Genomic DNA, 24,027 nt, shown 5'->3' with positions numbered 1-24,027 from the left:
CGTGTATCACATAGAGGACTTTCATCCATTTGGAGTAAAACTTTGTGTATGGTGTGAGAGAGTGGTCAAGTTTTATTCTTTTGCATATAGCTGTCCAATTTTCCCAGCACCATTTATTGAAGAAACTGTCTTTTTCCACTGGAAGTTTTTTCCTGCTTTGTCAAAGATGGTTGCCCAAAGAGCCGAGGGTCCATTTCTGGGTTCTCTATTTTGTTCCATCTGTCTATGTGTCTGTTTTTGTGTCAGTACCATGGTGTCTTTGTGATCACAGCTTTGTAGTACAGCTTGAAATCCAGAATTGTGATGCCCCCAGCTTTGTTTCTCTTTTTCAACAATTCCTTGCGATCCGGAGCCTTTTCTGGTTCCACACAAATTGAGGGGCTGTTTCTTATAGTTCTTGGAAAAATGTCATTGCTATTCTGATCGAGATGGCATTGAAAGTGTAGATTGCTCTGGGTAACATGGACATTTTAACTATGTTAATTCTTCCGATCCATAAGCAAGGAATATTTTTCCATCTTTTTGTGTCTTCTTCAATGTCTTTCAAGAGTGATTTGTAGTTTCTATAATATAGATCTTTTACGTCTCTGGTTAAGTTAATTCCAAGATAATGTATGATTTTTGGTGCTATTGTAAAAGGGATGGATTCCCTAATTTCTCTTTCTTCAGTCTCATTGTTCATGTATAGAAATGCAACTGATTTCTGAGCATTGATTTTGTATCCCACCACATTACTCAATTGCTCTATTACTTCTAGTAATTTGGGAGTGGCTTCTTTTGGGTTTTCCATATAGAGTATCATGTCATCTGCGAAGAGAGACATTTTGACTTCTTCTTTGCCAATTTGAATACCTTTTATCCCTTTTTGTTGTCTGATTGCTGTTGCAAGGACTTCTAGTACTACGTTGAATAATAATGGTGAGAGTGGGCATCCTTGTCATGTTCCTGATCTTAAGGGAAAGGCTTCCAGCTTTTCCCCATTGAGAATAATATTTGCAGTAGGCTTTTCATAGATGGCTTTTATGAAATTGAGAAATGTACCTTCTATTCCTACACTCTGAAGGGTTTTAATCAGGAAAGGATGCTGTATTTTGTCAAATGCTTTTTCTGCATCAATTGAGAGAATCATATGATTTTTGGCTGTTTTCTTGTTGATAAAACCTATTACACTGATAGATTTGCCAATGTTGAACCACCCTTGCATCCCAGGGATGAATCCCTTGGTCATGATGGATAATCCTTTTAATGTACTGTTGGATTCTATCAGCAAGGATCTAGCTGAGAATTTTGGTGTCCATATTCATTATGGAAATTGGTCTGTAATTCTCCTTTTTGATGGGGTCTTTGCCTGGTTTGGGGATCAAGGTAATACTGGCCTCATAGAATGAGTTTGGTAGCTTTCCTTCTGTTTCTATTTTTTGAAATACCTTTAGGAGAATAGGTATTATTTCTTCTTTGAATGTTTGGTAGAATTCCCTGAGAAAACCATCAGGCCCTGGTGTTTTGTTTTTTGGAAGGTTTTTAATCATTGTTTCAATCTCTTCATAATTAATTGGTCTGTTTTAAAAAATCAACTTATTCCTGTTTCAGTCTTCGTAGATTATAGGTGTCCAGGAACGCTTCCATGCCTTCAAGATTGCTTAATTTATTGGCATAAAGCTGTTGATAAAAATGTCTAATATCGTTCCTATTTCATTGGTGTTGGTTGTTACCTCTCCCTTTTCATTCATAATTTTTAATTTTGGGTCCTTTCTCTATTCTTTTGGATAAGTCTTGTCAGTGGTTTCTCAATATTATTCTTTCAAAGACAGGCTTCTACTTCTGTTGATCTGCTCTACTGTGCTCCTGGTTTCTAATTCATTGATCTCTGCTCTAATCTTGATCAACTGCTTTCTCCTGTGTGGATTAGGCCTGTCCCTCTGTTGCTGTTCCAGCTTCTTGAGGTGTGAATATAAAAACTGCATTTTAGATTTTTCTATTCTTTTGAGTGAGGCTTGGATGGCTATGTATTTTCCCCTTAGGACTGCCTTTGCAGTGTCCCATAGGTTTTGGACCATTGTGTATTCATTCTTGTTGGTCTCCATAAATTGTTTAAATTGATTTTTGATTTCCCAGTTAATTGAATCATTCGTAAGCAGGATGGTTCTTAGTCTCCAAGTGTTTGAGTTTCGTCCAAATTTCTCCTTCTGATTGAGTTCCAATTTCAGAGCGTTGTGGTCTGTGAATATGCAGGGAATAATTTCAGTCTTTTGGTATCGGTTGAGACCTGTTTTCTGGCCCAGAACATGATCTATTCCTAAGAATGTTCCATGGGCATTAGAATAGAATGAGTATTCTTTGGTTCTGGGGTGTAGTGTTCTATATATATCTATGAGGTCCAACTCGTCTAGTATGGCATTCAAAGCTCTTGTTTCTTTGCTGATTTCTTGCTTAGGTGATCTGTCTATTGCTGATAGTGCAGTGTTGAGGTCCCCTACTATTAACGTATTTTATCTATATGTCTCTTTATTCTGTTAAGAGTTGGCTTGTGTATCTTGCTGCTCCCCTGTTGGGGCATATATATTTATAATTGTCATATCCACTTGTTGGATACATCCTTTAAGAATAATATAGTGCCCTTCTGTGTCTCTAACTATAGTCTTTAGTTTAAAATCCAATCTGTCTGATATGAGAATTGGTACCCCAGCTTTCTTTTGAGGTCCATTGGCAAGAAAGATGGTATTCCATCCCTTTACTTTCACTCTGGATGTATCTTTAGGTTCAAAATGAGTCTCTTGTAGATAGCAAATGGATGGGTCATTTCTTTTTATCCTATCTGCAACCCTGTGGTGTTTTATGGGAGCATTTAGGCCATTGACATTGACACTGATTATTGAGAGATATAATTTTAATGATGCCATGTTGTCTGTAAAGTCTTTGTTTTTATAGATTGTGACTTTCTGTTCTGTATCACTCTAGGATCCTTTTTATTTTTATAGAACCCCCCTTAATATCTCCTGTAGGGCTGGTTTCGTGGTTACGAAAATGGTCAATGTCTGGTGCTTCTGGAAGTTCTTTATCTCTCCATCAATTCTGAATGACAGCCTTGCTGGATAAAGGATCCTTGGCTGCATGTTTTTCTCTGAACGAGTTTTAAAAATGCCCCCCCAAGTCTTTCTCTTATTACAGGTCTGTGTACACAGGTCTGACGTAATTCTGATATCTTTGCCTTGGTACGTGAGAAATTTCTTTGCCCTGGCTGCTTTCAATACTGTATCCTTGGATCTAATATTTGCGAAATGCACTATGACGTGACGTGGTGTAGGTTTGCCATGGTCAACCTTGGGAGGGGTCCTCTCTGCCTCTTGGACATGAATGCTTGTTTCCTTTGCTAGATTAGGGAAGTTTTCAGCTACAATTTGTTCAAATATCTCTTCTAGACCTCTGTTTTTCTCCACTCCCTCGGGGATGCTAATGATTCTGACGTTGGAACGTTTCATTGAGTCAGTAATCTCCCGTAACGTACATTCTTGAGATTGGATTTTTTTGAGTCAAGTTTCTATTTTAGCGCTCTCTTCTACTAACCCATCCTCCAATTCGCCAATACGTTCTTCTGCCTCATTCACCCTGGCCATCAGAGCCTCTAGTTTTGACTGCATTGGGCTCATAGAATTTTTAATTTCTGCCAGATTCACTCTCATTTCTTCCCTTAGAGATTCTACATTCTCATTAACATTTTTGTTAATGCTTTTTTTAAGTCTACACATCATCTTGACCATTGTTACTCTGAATTCCATTTCTGATAATTTGGTTATATCCATATCCATTAGTTCTGTAGCAGAGGCCACAGACTCATTGTCTTTTTGTTGCTGGAGGGGATTTCTCCTTCTCATCATTCTGATAAGGAGAGGTTGCGGGGTTGTCCAGAGCCCAAATTATTGACCAGGACCCAGGCAGTGTACACTTGTTTTATAGAGACCTTAGGGATGTGGGCTTCTTGATTTTTCAGCCTGCCTTCTGGGAGAGACACCTGCTGCACTGATACTCAGGCAACACTGTTTGGGTAGAGTCTCCCTATCCCCTTTGAGGGGCGATGGGGATGGGCACACTGCGAGCCAGTATTTCCAGGATTTTGTTCTCTGGTGGCTTTCCCTGGCAGTTTGCTGTGCCTCTTCTGAGAGTCAGAGCAGCAGTAGCCAAATCTCAGCCTCTGTCTCAGAACAGAGGGATCCCGGACCATTCTCCACCGATGTTCTGCTCAACCCTGCAGCGTCCCGGCATGTGCGCCCCACACCCGGCGTCCCAGCCCTCACTTCCAGGGCCGGCGTGTCTCTGTCCTTTGTGTTTCTAACACTGCCAGCTGCCAGCCACCAGCTGCCAGTCACCCCCGCGTGCTCTGGAGCTCCCGGTCTCAATCTGGTTCCTCTGAGCACACCGGAGCTCCGTTTCAGTCTGGTCACTCACGTTCCCCGGCTCACGGTCTCAGTCTGCTCTCTCACTGGTGCTGATCCTCGAGTCTGCCCACTCCCCAGTGCAGGTGGTTACCGCTTCCCGGCGCCCGAACGCGGCAGCTCCCTCCCCCTTCTGTTTATCTTCTGATATCTGTGCGCAGGTTCATGGCTTCTCGCTTTGTACGTCAATACTCAGCGCTGGCGATGTTCATTTGTAGAGATCCTGATGTATCTTCCTGCATCTCAGGCTGATTCCGTGGATGTTCAGGATGGTCTGGTACCTATCCAACTCGACTCAGGGGACCAGCTGAAAAAGGGGACCCCTACTCCTTCGCCATCTTAACTCCTCCATCTAAAGAACATCCTACTAAAGAAAGAATGGGTAAACCAGGAAATTAAAGAGGAATTTTAAAAATTCATTGAAACAAATGAAAATGAAAACACAGCTGGTCAAAATCTTTGGGATACAGCAAAGGCTGTCCTAAGAGGGAAGTCTAGACCATTACAGTCTTTTCCCAAGAAACAAGAGAAGTCCTAAATACACAACCTAATCTCAACCTAATGGAGCCAGAGAAAGAACACCAAATAAAGCCTAAACCAAGCAAAAAGAGAAATAATAAACATTAGAACAGAAATCAATGAAATAGAAATCAGGAGAACAGTAGAACAGATCAATGAAACTAGGAGCTGGTTCTTTGAAAAAATTAATAAGATTGATAAATGTCTGGCCAGACTTTTCCAGAAGAAAAGAGAAAGGACCCAAATCAATAAAATCATGAATGAAAGAGGAGAGATCACAATGAACACCAACGATACAAGCAATTATAAGAACATATTATGAATAACTATATGTCAACAAATTAGGCAACCTGGAAGAAATGAATACATTCCTACAAGCTTATAAACTACCAAAAGTGAACCAGGAAGAAACCGAAAACCTGAACAGACTCATAACGAGCTAGGAAATTGAAGCAATAATCAAAATTCTCCCAAAAAACAAGAGCCCAGGGCCAGATGGCTTCCCAGGGGATTTCTACCAAACATTTAAAGAAGAAATAATACCTATTCTACTGAAGCTGTTTCAAAAAATAGAAATTTCCTTTAAAAAAAAAAAAAGGAAAACTTCCAAACTCTTTCTATGAGGCCAACATTACCTTGATCCCCAAGCCAGGCAACAACCCCACCAAAAAGGAGAATTACAGACCAATATCCCTGATTAACATGGATGCTAAAATACTCAATAAGAGTATCCTAGCCAATAGGATCCAACGATACATTAAAAGGTTTATTCACCACGACCAGGTGGGGTCCATTCCTCAGATGCAAGGGTGGTTCAACATTCGTATATCAACCAACTTGATACACCACATTAATAAAAGAAAAGACAAGAATCATATGATCCTCCCAATAGATGCAGAAAAAGCATTTGACAAATACAGCATCCTTTCTTGATTAAACTCTTCACAATGTAGGGATAGAGGGAACATACCTAAATATCATAAAATTCATATACAAAAACACACAGCAAATATCACTCTCAACAGGGAAAAACGGAGAGCTCTTCCCCGAAGGCCAGGAACATGACAGGATGTCCACTATCACTACTGTTTTTCAGCATAGTATTAAAGTCCTAACCTCAGCAATCAGACAACAAAAAGAAATAAAAGTCATTCCAATTGGCAAAGAAGAAGTCAAACTCTTACTCTTCGCGAATGACATGATACTCTTTATGGAAAACCCAAAAGACTCCACCCCCAAAGTACTAGAATTCATATAGCAATTCAACAATGTGGCAGGATACTAAATCAATGCACAGAAATCAGTTGCATTTCTATACAGTAACAATGAGACTGAAGAAAAAGAAATCAAGGAGTCAATCCCATTTACAATTGCACCAAAAACCATAAGATACCTTGAAATAAACTTATCAATGAAGCAAAGGATCTGCATTCAGAAAACTATAGAATACACATGAGAAAAATTGAGAAAGACACAAAGAAATGGAAAAATGTTCCATGCTCATGGATTGGAAGAACAGATATTGTTAAAATGTCTATGCTACCCAGAGCAATCTACACATTCGGTGCAATCCCTATCAAAATATCATCAACATTTTCAAGAAGCTGAAATAAATAATACTAAAATTTTTATGGAACCAGAAAAGACTTTGAATAGCCAGAAAAATGTTGAGAAAGAAAACCAAAGCTGGAAGCATCACAATTCCAAACTTCAAGCCATATTACAAAGCTGCAATTATCAAGACAGTATGGCACTGGCATAAAAACAGACACATAGATCGATGGAACAGAATAGAGAAACCATTCATGGACCCTCAACTCTATGGTCAACTAAGCTTTGACAATGGAAGAAAGAATACCCAATTGAAAAGAAGCAAGTCTCATCAACAAATGGTGTTGGGAAAATTGGACAGCCACATTTAGAAGAATGAAACTGGACCATTTTCTTACACCATACACAAGGATAAACCCAAAATGGATGAAAGACTGAAATGTGAGACAGGAATCCATGAAGATCCTAGAGAACACAGACCTCAACTGCTTCGACCTCGCTGCAACAATTTCTTGCTAGACGCATCTCCAAAGGCAAAGGAAACAAAGACAAAAATGAACTATTGGGATCAGAGAAAAGATGGCAGAGGAGTAGGGGACCCCTTTCTCAGCTGCTCCCCTGAGCCAAGCTGCATATCTACCAGACCATCCTGAAAAGCCCTGGAATCAGCCTGAGAAGCAGGAAGATACATCTGGATCTCTACAAATGAACATCTCCAGCGCTGAGTATTGAGGTACGAAGCGGGGAGCCGTGAATCAGCGCACAGATAAGGCATGCTAAATGGAAGGGGGAGGGGACCGCCCCTCTAGGGCGCCGGGAAGCAGTAGCCACTGGTGAGTGGCCAGACACAAGGAACAGCACCTATGAGAAATCAGACTGAGACCATGAGCCCAGGAATGCGTGCGACCAGACTGAAAACCGGAGATCCAGAGCGCTCACTGGAACCAGACTAAAACTGGGAGCTCAGGAGTGGGCGCATGTCCAGACTGAAAACTGGAGCTCCAGAGCACACACTCGAACTAGACTGAAACCAAGAGCTGGGGAGCGCGCGTGCAAGCTGACTGAAAACCGGCACTCTGGAGCGCACGCGAACCACACTGAAACAGGGAACTTGGGAGTGTGCAAAGGAAACGGGGGAGGCTGGCGGTATTAGAATCACAAAGGACAGAGACGTGCCAGCTATGGAAGTGAGGGCTGAGAGAGCGGCTGTGGGGTGCATATCCCGGGAGGCTGCAGGGTTTTTGGCAGCACCAACAGAAACAGAATTAAAGTGGCCAAGAGAGCTCAGCAGAGAGCAGACTGCGATCTCTCTGTTCTGACAGAGGCTAGGATATGGCCACTGCTGCTCTGACTCTCAGAAGAGTCTCAGAAAACCGCCAGGGAAAGCCACCAGAGAACAAAAGCCTGGATATACCAGCTCACATTGTGCCCATCCCCATCCCCCCTCTCAGGGACAGGGAGACTCTACCCAAACAGTGTTGCCTGAGTATCAGTGCAGTAGGCCCCTCTCCCAGAAGGCAGGCTGAAAAATCAAGAAGCCACATCCCTAAGGTCCCTATAAAACAAGTGCACACTGCCTGGGTCCTGGTCAATAATTGGGCTCTGGACAACCCCGCAACCTCTCCTCATCAATGACGAGAAGGAGAAATCCCCACCAGCAAAGAAAAGATAATGAGTCTGTGGCCTCTGCCACAGAACTAATGGATACGGATATAACCAAATTGTCAGAAATGGAGTTCAGAGTAACAATGGTCAAGATGATATGTAGGCTTCAAAAAAGTATTAACTAAAATATTAATGAGAATATAGAATCTCTAAGGGCAGAAATGAGAGCAAATCTGGCAGAAATTAAAAATGTTATGAATCAAATGCATTCTAAACTAGACGCTTTGACGGCCAGGGTAAATGAGGCAGAAGAATAAATTAGTGAATTGGAGGATGGGATGGTAGAAGAGAAAGTAAAAACAGAAACTTGGCTCAAAAAAATCCAATCTCAAGAATGTAGAATACGGGAGATTACTGACTCAATGAAACATTCCAACATCAGAATCATCAGCATCACCAAGGGGGTGGAGAAAGAGAGCGGTCTAGAAGAGATATTTGAACATATTGTAGCTTAGAATTTCCCTAATCTGCAAAGGAAATAAGCATTTCTGTCCAAGAGGCAGAGAGGACCCCTCCAGAGGTCGAACATGGCAAACTTACACCACGTTATATCATAGTGCAATTTGCAAATATTAGATCCAAGGATACAGTATTGAAAGTGGCCAGGGGGAAGAAAATCCTATGTACAGAGGTAAAAATAACGGAATAAGATCAGATCTGTCTACAGAGACCTAGCTGGCTAGGAAGGGTTGGCAGCGTATTTTCAAAGCTCTATCTGAGAAGAACATGCAGCCAGGATCCTTTATCCAGCAAGGCTGTCATTCAGAATTGATGGAGAGATAAGGACCTTCCAGGATCGGCAGAAACTGACCGAATTCACAACTACCAAACCAGCCATACACGATATTAAGGGGGGTTCTATAAAAGTAAAAAGGCCCCAAGAGTGATACAGAACAGAAAGTCACAATCTATAGAAACAAAGACTTGACAGGCAAAATGACATCATTAAAATCATATCTCTCAATAATAAGTCTCAATGTGAATGGCCTAAATGCCCCATAAAACACCACAGGGTGGCAGATTGGATAAAAAGACATGACCCATCCATCTGCTGTCTACAAGAGACTCCTCTTGAACCTAGGGATATATCCAGACTGAAAGTGAAGGGGTGGAAAACAATTTTTTATGCCAATGGACCTCAAAAGAAAGCTGGGATAGCAATTCTCTTATCAGAGAGACTAGATTTTAAACTAAAGACTATAGTTAGAGATACAGAAGGACGCTACATTATTCTTAAAGGATGTATCCAACAAGTGGATATGACAATTCTAAATATTTATGCCACCAACAAGGGAGCAGCTAGATACACAAGCCTAGTCTTAACCAGAATAAAGAGACATAGAGATAAAAATACATCAACAGTAGGGGACCTAAACACTCCACTCTCAGCAATAGACAGATCACCTAAGCAGAAAATCAACAAAGAAACAAGAGCTTTGAATGACATACTGGACCAGATGGACCTCATAGATATATACAGAACACTACACCCCAGAACAACAGAATACTCCTTCTTTTCGAATGCACATGGAACTTTCTCCAGAATAGACAACATAATGGGTCACAAAACAGGTCTCAACTGATACCAAAAGACTGAAATTATTCCCTGCATATTCTCAGACCACAACGCATTGAAATTGGAACTCAATCACAAGGAGAAATTTGGAAGAAACTCAAACACTTGGAAACTAAGAACCATCCTGCTCAAGAATGATTGGGTAAACCAGGAAATTAAAAATCAATTTAAACAATTTATGGAGACCAACGAGAATGAAAACACAATGGTCCAAAACCTATGGGATACTGCAAAGGCAGTCCTAAGGGGAAAATACATAGCCATCCAAGCCTCACTCAAAAGAATAGAAAAATATGAAATGCAGTTTTATATTCTCACCTCAAGAAGCTGGAACTGGAAGAGAAGAACAGGCCTAACCCATGCACCAGAAAGCAGTTGATCAAGATTAGAGCAGAGATCAATGAATTAGAAACAAGGAGCACAGTAGAACAAATCAACAGAACTAGAAGCTGGTTCTTTGAAAGAATAAATAAGATCAAAAAGCCACTGGTCAGACTTATTCAAAAGAATAGAGAAAGGACCCAAATTAATAAAATTATGAATGAAAAGGGAGAGGTCAGAACCAACGCCAATGAAATAGGAAGGTTCATTAGAAACTTTTATCAACAGCTTTATGCCAGTAAATTAAACAACCTGGAAGAAATGGATGCCTTCCTGGAAACCTATAAGCTACCCAGACTGAAACAGGAAGAAATTGATAACTTTAACAGACCGATTAACTATGAAGAGATTGAAACAGTGATCAGGAGGAGGGAGTTAAGATGGCGGAGGAGTAGGGGACCCCTTTTTCAGCCGGTCCCCTGAGTCGAGCTGGATAGGTACCAGACCAGCCTAAATAACCACGGAATCAGCCTGAGACGCAGGATGATGCATCTGGATCTCTACAAATGAACATCTCCAGCGCTGAGTATTGAGGTACGAAGAGGGGAGCTGTAAACCGTGCACGGATATCGGAAGATAAACGGAAGGGGGAGGGAGCCGCCGCGTTTGGGCGCCGGGAAGCGGCAGCCACCTGCACGGGGGAGCGGGGGACACACAGAGGGCACCCGCGAGAGAGCGGACTGAGACCGGTGAGCCGTGAACGCGCGCGCGCCACCAGGCATCTCCCGGAACACCGGAATCCCGGTGTGCTCACGGGATCCAGACTGAGACCGGGAACTCCCGGAGCGCGCGCGGGGCGGCTGGCGGCTGGCGGCTGGCGGGCCACCTGCACGGGGGAGCGGGCGGACTCGCGGTCGGCACCCGAGAAACAGCAAACTGAGACCCTGAACCGGGTGCGCGCGCCACCAGGCTTCTCACGAAACTCCGGAATCGAGGTGTGCTCACCGGGCATAGACTGAGACCGGGAGACCCGGGAGCGCGCGGGGCGGCCGGTGGCTGGCGGCATTAGAAACACAAAGGACAGAGACGCGCCGGCCCTGGAAGTGAGGGCAGGGTCGCCGAGTTGGTGCGCACATCCCGGGACGCCGCAGGGTTGAGCAGCACCAACAGTAACAGAGTTAAAGTGGCCGGAACATCAGTGGAGAACGGGCCGCAATCCCTCTGTTCTGCGACAATGCAGCCTCTGCTGCTCTGACCCTCAGAAGAGGCATAGCCGGCCGCCAGGGAAAGCCGCCAGAGAACAAAAGCCTGGAAATATCGGCTCAGAGAGTGCCCATCCCCATCCTCCCTCGCAGGGGACACGGAGACTCTAACCAAACAGGGTTGCCTGAGTATCGGCGCGGCAGGCCCCTCCCCCAGAACACAGAAGGCAGGCTGAAAAATCAAGAAGCCCACAACCGGAGGCGCCTGGGTGGCGCCGTCATTGAGCGCCTGTCTTCGGCTTAGGGCGTGATCCCGGCGTTCCGGAAAGGAGTCCCTCATCGGGCTCCTCCGCTGGGAGCCTGCTTCTTCCTCTCTCACTCCCCTGCTTCTGTTTCGTTCTTGCTGACTGTCTGTCTCCCTCTCTCAGATAAGTAAATAAATAAAATCTTTAAAGAAGAAGCCCACATCTCTAAGATCCCTATAAAACAAGAGGCACGGCCTGGGACCCAGTCAATAATTTTGGGCTCTGGAAACCCCGCAACCTCTCTTCATCAGAATGACAAGAAGGAGAAGCCCCCCCCAGCAAAGAAAAGACAGTGAGTCAGGGGCCTCTGCCACAGAAGTAACGGATATGGATGTAACCAAATTATCAGAAATGGAATTCAGAGTAACAATGGTCAAGATAATGAGTAGACTTGAAAAAAGTATTCAGGAAAATATTACTGAGAATATACAATCCCTAAGGGCGGAAATGAGAGCGAATTTGACAGAAATTAAAAATTCTATGAGCCAAATGCAGGCAAAACTAGAGGCTCTGACGGCCAGGGTCACGGAAGCGGAGGAAAGGGTTAGTGAATTGGAGGATGGGTTAATAGAGGAAAAAATAAAATTAGAAGATGGTCTTAAAAAAATCCACGCCCACGAATGTTGGCTACGGGAGATTACTGACTCAACGAAACGATCCAATGTTAGAATCATCGGCATCCCTGAGGGGGTGGAGAAAAACAGAGGTCTAGAAGAGATATTTGAACAAATTGTAGCTGAAAACTTCCCTAATCTAGCAAGGGAAACAAAAATTCGTGTCCAAGAGGCAGAGAGGACCCCTCCCAAGCTCAACCATGACAGACCTACACCACGTCACGTCATAGTGCAATTCGCAAATATGAGATCCAAAGAAACAGTATTGAAAGCGGCCAGGGCAAAGAAATTTCTCACGTACCAAGGCAAAGGCATCAGAATTACATCAGACCTGTCTACACAGACCTGGAATGAGAGAAAGGGTTGGGGGAGCATTTTTAAAGCTCTTTCAGAGAAAAACATGCAGCCAAGGATCCTTTATCCAGCAAGGCTGTCATTCAGAATTGATGGAGAAATAAAGACATTTCAGAATCGACAGTCACTAGCCAATTTCGTAACCACGAAACCAGCCCTACAGGAGGTATTACGGGGGGTTCTATAAAAGTAAAAAGGCCCCAAGAGTGATACAAAACAGAAAGTCACAGCCAATACAAACAAAGACTTTACTGACAACATGGCAGAATTAAAAGCATATCTCTCAGTACTCAGCCTGAACATTAATGGTTTGAATTCTGGTTTCAAACGCCACAGGGTTGCAGATTGGATAAAAAGAAATGACCCATCCATTTGCTGTCTACAAGAGACTCATTTCGAACCCAAAGATGCATTCAGACTGAGAGTAAGGGGATGGAGTACCATCTTTCACGCAAATGGACCTCAAAAGAAAGCTGGGGTAGCAATTCTCATATCAGATAAATTGGATTTTAAACTACAGACTATAGTTAGAGATGCAGAAGGGCACTATATTATTCTTAAAGGAAGTATTCAACAAGTGGATATGACAATTATAAATATATATGCCCCCAACAGGGGAGCAGCAAGATACACAAGCCAACTCTTAACCAGAATAAAGAGACATATAGATAAAAATACATTAATAGTAGGGGACCTCAACACTCCACTCTCAGAAATAGACAGAACACCCTGGCAAAAACTAAGCAAAGAATCAAAGGCTTTGAATGCCACACTCGACGAGTTGGACCTCTTAGATATATATAGAACACTACACCCCAGAACCAAAGAATACTCATTCTATTCTAATGCCCATGGAACATTTTCAAGAATAGACCATGTTCTGGGACACAAAACAGGTCTCAACCGATACCAAAAGATTGAAATTATCCCCTGCATATTCTCAGACCACAACGCTCTGAAATTGGAACTCAACCACAAGGAAAAATTTGGAAGAAACTCAAACACTTGGAGACTAAGAACCATCCTGCTCAGGAATGACTCGATAAACCAGGAAATCAAAAATCAAATTAAACAATTTATGGAGACCAATGAGAATGAAAATACAACAGTCCAAAACCTATGGGATACTGCAAAGGCAGTCCTAAGGGGGAAATACATAGCCATCCAAGCCTCACTCAAAAGAATAGAAAAATCTAAAATGCAGTTTTTATATTCTCACCTCAAGAAGCTGGAACAGCAACAGAGGGACAGGCCTAATCCACGCACGAGGAAGCAGTTGACCAAAATTAGAGCTGAAATCAATCAAGCAGAAACCAGAAGTACAGTAGAGCAGATCAACAGGACTAGAAGCTGGTTCTTGGAGAGAATCAATAAAATTGACAGACCACTGGCAAGACTTATCCAAAAGAAAAGAGAAAGGACCCAGATTATTAAAATTATGAATGAAAAAGGAGAGGTCACGACGAACACCACTGAAATTGGAAGGATTATTAGAAATTTTTATCAACAGCTATATGCCAATAAACTAAGCAATCTGGAAGAGATGGAATCCTTCCTGGAAACCTATAAACTACCAAGATTGAAAAAGGAAGAAATTGGTTTCTTAAACAGGCCAATTAATTATGAAGAAATTGAGTCAGTGATAAACAACCTTCCAAATAACAAAACTCCAGGCCCGGACGGTTTTCCTGGGGAATTCTACCAAACATTCAAAGAAGAAATAATACCTATTCTCCTAAAGCTATTTCAAAAAATAGAAACAGAAGGAAAGCTACCAAACTCATTCTATGAGGCCAATATTACCTTGATCCCCAAACCAGGCAAAGACCCCCTCAAAAAGGAGAATTACAGACCGATTTCCCTAATGAATATGGACGCCAAAATCCTCAACAAGATACTTGCTAATAGAATCCAACAGTTCATTAAAAGGATTATCCACCACGATCAAGTGGGATTCATACCTGGGATGCAAGCGTGGTTCAATATTCGCAAATCAATCAGCGTGATACATCATATCAACAAGAAAAGACTCAAGAACCATATGATCCTCTCAATCGATGCCGAAAAAGCATTTGACAAAATACAGCATCCTTTCCTGATTAAAACCCTTCAGAGTGTAGGAATAGAAGGTACATTTCCCAATCTCATAAAAGCCATCTATGAAAAGCCTACTGCAAATATTATTCTCAATGGGGAAAAGCTGGAAGCCTTTCCCTTAAGATCAGGAACACGACAAGGATGCCCACTCTCGCCACTATTATTCAACATAGTACTAGAAGTCCTTGCAACAGCAATCAGACAACAAAAAGGGATCAAAGGTATTCAAATCGGCAAAGAAGAAGTCAAAATGTCTCTCTTCGCAGACGACATGATACTCTATATGGAAAACCCAAAAGAAGCCACTCCCAAACTATTAGAAGTTATAGAGCAATTCAGTAACGTGGCGGGATACAAAATCAATGCTCAGAAATCAGTTGCATTTCTGTACACGAATAACGAGAACGAAGAAAGAGAAATCAGGGAATCCATCCCATTTACAATAGCACCAAAAACCATACGTTACCTTGGAATTAACTTAACCAGAGACGTAAAGGACCTTTATTCTAGAAACTATAAATCACTCTTAAAAGACATTGAGGAAGACATAAAAAGATGGAAAGATATTCCATGCTCATGGATCGGAAGAATTAACATAGTTAAAATGTCCATGCTACCCAGAGCAATCTACACTTTCAATGCTATCCCGATCAAAATACCGAGAACGTTTTTCAAAGAACTGGAACAAATAGTCCTTAAATTTGTATGGAACCAGAAAAGACCCCGAATCTCCAAGGAACTGTTGAAAAGGAAAAACAAAGCTGGGGGTATCACAATGCCGGACTTCGAGCTGTACTACAAAGCTGTGATCACAAAGACAGCATGGTACTGGCACAAAAACAGACACATAGACCAATGGAACAGAATAGAGAGCCCAGAAATGGACCCTCAGCTCTTTGGGCAACTAATATTTGATAAAGCAGGAAAAAACATCTGGTGGGAAAAAGACAGTCTCTTCAATAAATGGTGCTGGGAAAATTGGACAGCTACATGCAAAAGAATGAAACTTGACCACTATCTCACACCATACACAAAAATAAACTCCAAATGGATGAAAGACCTCGATGTGAGACAGGAATCCATCAAAATTCTAGAGGAGAACATAGGCAGCAACCTCTACGACATCAGCCAAAGCAACCTTTTTCATGACACATCCCCAAAGGCAAGAGAAACAAAAGATAAAATGAATTTATGGGACTTCATCAAGATTAAAAGTTTCTGCACATCCAAGGAAACAGTCAGAAAAACTAAGAGGCAGCCCACGGAATGGGAGAATATATTTGCAAATGACACTACAGATAAAGGACTGGTATCCAAGATCTACAAAGAACTTCTCAAACTCAATACACGAGAAACAAATAAACAAATCAAAAAATGGGCAGAAGATATGAACAGACACTTTTCCAATGAAGACATACAAATGGCTAACAGACACATGAAAAAATGTTCAAAATCATTAGCCATCAAGGAAATTCAAATCAAAACCACACTGAGATACCACCTTACGCCAGTTAGAATGGCAAAAATAGACAAGGCAAGAAACAACAATTGTTGGAGAGGATGTGGAGAAAGGGGATCCCTCCTACATTGTTGGTGGGAATGCAAGTTGGTACAGCCACTCTGGAAAACCGTGTGGAGGTCCCTTAAAAAGTTAAAAATTGAGCTACCCTATGATCCAGCCATTGCGCTACTGGGTGTTTACCCCAAAGATACAGACGTAGTGAAGAGAAGGGCCATATGCACCCCAATGTTCATAGCAGCAATGTCCACAATAGCTAAATCGTGGAAGGAGCCGAGATGCCCTGCAACAGATGACTGGATTAAGAAGTTGTGGTCCATATATACAATGGAATATTACTCAGCAATCAGAAAGAATGAGTTCTCAACATTTGCTACAACATGGACGGCACTGGAGGAGATAATGCTTAGTGAAATAAGTCAAGCAGAGAAAGACAACTATCATATGATTTCTCTCATCTATGGAACATAAGAACTAGAATGATCAGTAGGGGAAGAAAGGGATAAAGGAAGGGGGGGTAATCAGAAGGGGGAATGAAACATGAAAGACTATGGACTATGAGAAACAAACTGAGGGCTACAGAGGGGAGGGGGGTGGGGGAATGGGATAGACCGGTGATGGGTAGTAAGGAGGGCACATATTGCATGGTGCACTGGGTGTTATACACAACTAATGAATCATCGAGCCTTACATCGAAAACCGGGGATGTACTGTATGGTGACTAACATAATATAATAAAAAATCATTATTAATTAAAAAAAAAAAAAAAAAAAAAAAGAAACAGTGATCAAAAACATCCCCAAACACAAGAGTCCAGGGCCTGAAGGATTCCCTGGGGAATTATACCAAACATTCAAAGAAGCAAGACTACTTATTCTCCTGAAGCTGTTTCAAGAAATAGAAACAGAAGAAAAACTACCAAACTCATTCTATGAGGCCAGTATTACCTTGATCCCCAAACCAGGCAAGGACCCCATCCAAAAGGAGAATTACAGACTGATTTCCCTGATGAATATGGACGCCAAAATTCTCAACAAGATCCTAGCTAAGAGGATCCAACAGTAAATTAAAAGGATTATCCATCATGACCAAGTGCGATTCATCCCTGGGATCCGAGGGTGGCTCAACATTCGCAAATCGATCACTGTGATAGATCACATCAATAAGAAAAGAGTCAAGAACCACATGATCCTCTCAATTGATGCAGAAAAAGCATTTGACAAAATACAGCATCCTTTCCTGATTAAAACCCTTCAGAGTGTAGGGATAGAGGGTACATTCCTCAATTTCATAAAAACCATCTATGAAAAGCCTACAGCAAATATCATTCTCGATGGGGAAAAGCTGGAAGCCTTTCCCTTAAGATCAGGAACGTGACAAGGATGCCCATTCTCGCCATTATTATTCAACATAGTACTAGAAGTCCTTGCAACAGCAATCAGACAACAAAAAAGGATAAAAGGTATTCAAATCAGCAAAGAAGAAGTCAAGCTGTCTCTCTTCGCAGATGACATGATACTCTATATGGAAAACCCAAAAGACTCCACCCCCAAACTACTAGAAGTTATAGAGCAATTGAGTAATGTGGCAGGATACAAAATCAATGCTCAGAAATCAGTTGCATTTCTATACACGAACAGTGAGACTGAAGAAAGAGAAATGAGGTTATCCATCCCATTTACAATAGCACCAAAAATCTTACATTATCTTGGAATTAACCAGAGACGTAAAAGATCTATATTCTAGAAACTACATATCACTCTTGAAAGACATTGAAGAAGACACAAAAAAGATGGAAAAATATTCCATGCTCATGGATCGGAAGAACTAACATAGTTAAAATGTCCATGTTAGGGGCGCCTGGGTAGCGCAGTCGTTAAAGCGTCTGCCTTCGGCTCAGGGCGTGATCCCGGCGTTCCAGGATCGAGTCCCACATCGGGCTCCTCTGCTGGGAGCCTGCTTCTTCCTCTCCCACTCCCCCTGCTTGTGTTCCCTTTCTCGCTGGCTGTCTCTGTCAAATAAATAAATAAAATCTTTAAAAAAAAAATGTCCATGCTACCCAGAGCAATCTACATGTTCAATGCTATCCCGATCAAAATACCAATGACATTTTTCAAAGAACTGAAACAAACAGCCCTTCAATTTGTGTGGAACCAGAAATGGCCCTGAATTGCCAAGGAACTGTTGAAAAGGAAAAACAAAGCTGGGGGCATCACAATGCCCGATTTCGAGCTGCACTACAAAGCTGTGATCACAAACACAGCATGGTACTGGCACAAAAACAGACACATAGACCAATGGAACAGAATAGAGAACCCAGAAATGGACCCTCAGCTCTTTGAGCAACTCATCTTTGACAAAGCAGGAAAAAACATCCAGTGGAAAAAAGACAGTTTCTTCAATAAATGGTGCTGGGAAAATTGGACAGCTACATGCAAAAGAATGAAACTCAACCACTCTCTCACACCATACACAAAGATAAACTCCTAATGGATGAAAGACCTCAATGTGAGACAGGAATCCATCAAAATCCTAGAGGAGAGCATAGGCAGCAACCTCTACAACATCGGCCACAGCAACCTTTTTCATGACACATCTCCAAAGGCAAGAGAAACAAAAGATAAAATGAACTTGTGGGACTTCATCAAGGTAAAAAGCTTCTGCACAGCCAAGGAAACAGTCCAAAAAACTACGATGCAGCCCACAGAATAGGAGAAGATATTTGCAAATGACACTACAGATAAAAGATTAGTATCCAAGATTTACAAAGAACTTCTCAAACTCAATACACGAGAAACAAATAATCAAATCAAAAAATGGGCAGAAGATATGAACAGACACTGTTCCAATGAAGATATACAAATGTCTAACAGACAAATGAAAAAATGTTCAAAATCATTAGCCATAAGGGAAATTCAAATCAAAACCACCTTGAGATACCACCTTACGCCAGTTAGAATGGCAAAAATGGACAAGGCAGGAAACAACAAATGTTGGAAGGATGTGGAGAACAGGGATCCCTCCTACATTGTTGGTGGGAATGCAAGTTGGTACAGCCACTTTGGAAACCAGCGTGGAGGCCCCTTAAGAAGTTAAAAATAGAGCTACTGAATGATCCAGCAATTGCACTACTGGGGATTTACCCCAAAGATACAGACATAGTGAAGAGAAGGGCCATATTCACCCCAATGTTCATAGCAGCATTGTCCATAATAACTAAATTGTGGATGGAGCGGGGATGCCCTTCAACAGATGACGGGATTGAGAAGATGTGTTCCATATATACAATAGAATATTACACAGCCATCAAAAATAACGATTTCACAACATTTGCAGCAACGTGGATGGGACTGGAGGAGATAATGCTAAGTGAAATAAGTCAAGCCAAGAAACACAATTATCATATGGTTTCACTCATTTATGGAACATAAGAAATAGCAGGAAGATCGGTAATAGAAGGAAGGGAAGAATGAAGTGGGGGTAAACAGAAGGGGGAATGAACCATGAGAGACTATGGACTATGAGAAACAAACTGAGGGCCTCAGAGGGGAGGGGGGTTGGGGAATGGAATAGACCGGTGATGGGTAGTAAGGAGGGCATGTATTGCATGGTGCACTGGGTGTTATACACAACTAATGAATCATCGAGCCTTACATCGGAAACCAGGATGTACTGTATGGTGACTAACATAATATAATAAAAAATCATTAAAAAAAAAAAACTAGGGATGTACTGTATGGTGACTAACATAACATAATATAAAATTATTATAAAAACTTTAAGAAATTAACTATTGGGACCTCATAAAGATAAACAGCTTAAGCACAGCAAAATAAACAGTTGACAAAACAAAAAGACAGCCAAAAGAATGGGAGTAGGTATTTGCAAATGTCTTATCAGAAAAAGGGCTAGAATCCAAGATCTGTAAAGAACTTATCAAACTCAACACCCAAAAAAACAAATAATCCAGTCAAGAAATGGGCATAAAACATGGGAAGACATTTTCCAAAGAAGACACACAAATGGCCAATAAACACAAGAAAAAATGCTCAACATCACTCAGCATCAGGGAAACAGAAATCAAAACCACAATGAGATACCACCTCACACCAGACAGAATGGCTAAAATTAACAAGTCAGTTACAACAGGTGTTGGCAATGTTACAGAGAGAGAGGAACCCTCTAACACTGTTGTGGGAATGCAAGCTGGTACAGCCACTCTGGAAAACACTATGGAGGTTCCTCAAAAAGCTGGAAATAGAGCTGCCCTATGACCCAGCAATTGCACTACTGGGTATTTACCCCAAAGATACAAATGTAGTGGTCCTAAGGGGCACCTGCACCCCAATGTTTATAGCAGTAATGTCCACAATAGCCAAACTATGGAAAGAGCCCAGATGTCCATTGACAGATGAATGGATAAAGAAGAAGTGATTTATATATACAATGGAATACCACTCAGCCATCAAAAAAATGAAATCTTCCCTTTTGTAATGACATGGATGGAACTAGAGGGTATTATGCTAAGGAAAGTAAGTCAATCAGAGAAGGACAATTATCATATGATTTCATGCATACGTAGAGTTTAAGTGACAAAACAAGGGAGCATAAAGGGAGGGAGGGAAAAATAAAACAAGATGAAGTAAGAGAGGGAGACAAACCATAAGAAACATAAGGAAACAAAATGAAGATTGCTGGAGGGGAGGGAGGTGGGGAATGTGGTAACTGGGTGATGGACATTAAGGAGGGCAGGTGATGTAATGAGTGCTGGGTATTATTTAAAACTGATGAATCACTGAACTCTACCTCTGAAACTAATAATATACTATAAGTTAATTAATTGAATTTAAATTTTAAAATGGTAAAAAAAAAGTTAAAATGGAATTGATTTACAAAAAAAAAAAAAAGAAGAAGAATATTTGTAAATGAACCCAATGTGGACCAAGTCCAAAATTTCCCCCATTTTATCATCGTAGGAAAGGGGTGAGGAAAAAAATATGCACTTTGCTTTATTCTAGGAAAGTATAATAAACATCTGCATCATCAATGGGCATGAAGCACAAAGGGACCTGGTCTGGGAAAAGAGTATTTCAAAAGTCCACCTCACTGACATCATCTGTAAGGAATTGAGTTGGTGCCCAGCAATAGGGATAGTTTCTCCAATGCAGATACACATGTGTATTATTATACATTGTCTAAGGTCTGTTAGACACCTTGTCCCTGAAACCCCACCCCTAGTCCTTAATCTACCAGAGGTCCAGCTGGTGCTCAGATAGACTTTCCCAATTCCAGGTTACCCCAGAAACTGCTATTGTCCTACGTCCTACTTAGACTCTAAAAGAATATGAACATCAAATCCTGCTGTCCTTTTCCAAACCGTCATCATCAGAAGATCCCTAGAGAGCTAATTTGCCCATTCTAACATGTGAGGGGACTTGAAGAAACGTCCACCTTGGAAATGAGTTCTCACTAAATATCTAATCTATAGGTGCCTTTAACTGGATCTTCCTAACTTCCAGAAGTATGAGAAGTACATTTCTGTTCACAAGCCATGCAGTCTGTGGAATTTGTTAGGGCCTTAAGAGATGAAAAAAATGCCCAACTAAGGATTATTTTGCATTCCTACGGTTACCAAAACTCAGAGTTTTAAAATAGCTCTATGGTAGTGAAGGACTAATTTGCATTACAACATGGCTTAGTTTCCAATTGTACTCAGTAAAAATTCTGCTTATTTCAAACTCTTACAACATTCACATTTATAAAAAGGAAGAAAAAGAGATATCTTCAGACAATGGTTCAGACAATGGTTCTCTCTTCTCCAAAGAGGATGGCACAAGCAGCTAGATGAAATCTTTGCTCCCTACTTGCCAACCTTACTGCTCAGTTCTCCGGGTTCAAAGCCAGTATCCCATCACTGCACATACATAATTTGTTCACTCACCAGCTCCAAGAAGAAAAGAGGCCTCTGATGTCTGAGATCACAAATATTTTCACTAACACAACAGAAAATGCTGGGTGTAGTGAAGTGTACCTGGAGCTCCTAACATAGGAACACTCCACAGACCTGTCCTCCCTGAGAAATGCAGGCACTGAGTGCTCCTGGGGTCACTGCAGGGGTTGGACAGCCTCTGACCTGCCTGGGAAAGTATGAAAACAACAGGAAGGATGACAGCCTCTGACTTGAGCCCCACCCTCAGGAAAACTTGGCTGATAGTTGCAGGTCCAGATTTATAGGACATGAAAGTGAAACTGTTGTTTCTCCACAGAGCAAGCAGTTCCGGGAAATAAACATGAAATATTATGAATTCAGTGGCTCGGGGAGTGGGGGGAGGGCAGAAAAACACCACAGACCATGAAAGGCACGTCTCAGATAACCCCTGTGTGTCATCTAGCCAATACTCTCATGTGACCCCTAGAGACAGAGAGGAAGGCTGTAAACAAGTTTCCAAAGCTTTCAGTGAATGAGAAGTATTTCCCATCAAGAAGAAGAAGGACTATAACTTTTCTCTGTCTTTCTGTTTCTTTCATTTTTAGGGGCCCTGTTGCTGGCTGTCACATCATCACACTTGGGCATAGATTTCGCTGGCAGGTTATGGGAACAACTCATGAACAACTTAAACTACCAGGAGGGTTTCTGGGGAAATTTGGTAAGATACCAGGGAAGGGGACACAAAGAGGGAGGAAAGTGCCTAGATTTTAAGAATGGAGGTTCAAGAGGAAAATACCAAAATTTTTTAGAAGAACATAGGAGGATCTATATCTATAAGGATCTACAAAAGAATCTGTAAGATTTATTTCAATGATAAAATACCTAAGACAGTTGGTTGCTGGCACAGGGATAGACCAACTGGCCCACAGAAGGGGATACACAGCCCTGTATAGGACTCAAGCATGTGTGGAATTCTGTTGCTTGGGAGACAGTGGGTATAGAAGGCACCATCTAGTAAATGGAGCTGACTAACCGGTTCTCCATATGGACAGAGGTTACTGCATCTCTACTTATGATAATCAACTCCCGATGGACTTAAGACCTAAATTTCAAATGGGAACTGAAGAAGAGAACATAGCTGTTCTTAGGGAAAGATTTTTTTTTTTTTTTAGATTTTATTTATTTGACAGAGACAGCAAGGGAGGGAACACAAGCAGATGGGGAAGGGCAGAGGGAGAAGCAGGCTCCCCGCTGAGCAGGGAGCCTGATGTGGGGCTCCATCCCACGACTCTGGGATCATGACTTGAGCTGAAGGCAGACACTTAACGACTGAGCCACCCAGGTGCCCCAGGGAAAGATTTCTGAAGGGAGATGATACCTGTATAAAGATACCAAGATGACAACTGTATAACACAGGCTGACCAATGTGATACCTTTGACTACATTAAAGTGAAAATTTTCTCTTTATGGAATCAAATGCAAAAAGAAAGTCTAAAAATATCCACAAATCTGGAGAAGATATTTGCACAAATGTAGTCAAACAAGGATTGATGGAAGGAAGGATTTTAAAGATTACAGAAATCACTAGGGAAAAGTGAATAAATTCAGCATGGAAGTGGGCAAAAGACACGAGTAGAACTTTCTCAAAAAAAAATATATTTGGGCAAAAAAATAGAGAAAATACTGCAGATTAACTACTAACAAGACAAATGAACCTCTGTGCACTACGAGACGACACTGTTAATTAGTTCGACTGCAAAATGTTAAAAGTCAGAAAAAATTGGGTACTGGTGAGAATGTAGACTCTCTGAACCATGGCTGTAAATCAATACAATCACTTTGAAGAAACAATATGGTTGAATCATAAAATAGCACATTCATGCATCTAAGGACTCAGCATTTGCACTCCTAACCCTATTCCAAAGATTCACTCTGCAAAAACATG

At 41.6% G+C, this 24,027-nt stretch overlaps 1 long non-coding RNA gene across 2 annotated transcripts in view; it reads right to left on the bottom strand.

Moving 5' to 3' along the window:
* The window catches only part of LOC113261466 (uncharacterized), a 35,583-nt gene extending 13,305 nt beyond the window's left edge, over nucleotides 1-22,278 (bottom strand). For both annotated transcript variants that reach the window (XR_007190479.2, XR_003318385.4), the window contains exon 1: nucleotides 22,095-22,278. This is a non-coding gene — a long non-coding RNA (uncharacterized LOC113261466). The remainder of the gene's footprint in view (nucleotides 1-22,094) is intronic.
* Nucleotides 22,279-24,027: the final 1,749 nt, after the last annotated feature.

Source organism: Ursus arctos, unplaced genomic scaffold, assembly GCF_023065955.2.
Source record: "Ursus arctos isolate Adak ecotype North America unplaced genomic scaffold, UrsArc2.0 scaffold_5, whole genome shotgun sequence".
Lineage (NCBI taxonomy): Eukaryota > Metazoa > Chordata > Mammalia > Carnivora > Ursidae > Ursus > Ursus arctos.
Note: the sequence above shows the minus strand (reverse complement) of the source record. Positions and strands in the feature narration are given on the sequence as shown.